The sequence below is a fragment of the Aptenodytes forsteri genome, unplaced genomic scaffold (genome assembly GCF_000699145.1).
Source record: "Aptenodytes forsteri isolate BGI_AS27 unplaced genomic scaffold, ASM69914v1 Scaffold119, whole genome shotgun sequence".
NCBI classification, from domain to species: domain Eukaryota; kingdom Metazoa; phylum Chordata; class Aves; order Sphenisciformes; family Spheniscidae; genus Aptenodytes; species Aptenodytes forsteri.
The window spans coordinates 9,055,043-9,055,382 of record NW_008796165.1 but is presented as its reverse complement, the minus strand read 5'-3'; the positions used below and the strand labels follow the sequence as shown (position 1 = coordinate 9,055,382).

Below are 340 nucleotides of genomic sequence, written 5' to 3'. Positions count from 1 at the left end.
CCCCATCCCATTGCGGGGGGGGTGGGGTGGGGTGTGTGAGTGAGCGGCTGCGTGGTGCTCAGGTGCCAACTGAGGTAACCATGACACAATGTCCCAGAACGGAAAGGAATTGTTCTGTTCTGCTAAACAAGTAAGATCAGTACAGTTTTTACTGAGATGAAATCTGATGGAGACATTGCTTAACACAATCAAATCGATTGTGCAATTCTAACACAGTCCAATATCTGAACAGCTCACGTACTACACTAATGTTATTATCAGTTCACGTATAAAAGGCTAAGACCCACATTCTAAGTAAGAAAATTTCAAACAAACATTAATTTCTTTTAAAGCTGTAAAA

At 41.5% G+C, this 340-nt stretch overlaps 1 protein-coding gene across 1 annotated transcript in view; it reads right to left on the bottom strand.

Annotated features, from left to right (window-relative positions):
* Positions 1–340, bottom strand: part of PODN (podocan) — a gene marked incomplete at its 5' end in the record, with an annotated part of 23,001 nt that overhangs the window by 12,406 nt on the left and 10,255 nt on the right. The gene's annotated exons all lie outside the window — the stretch shown is intronic.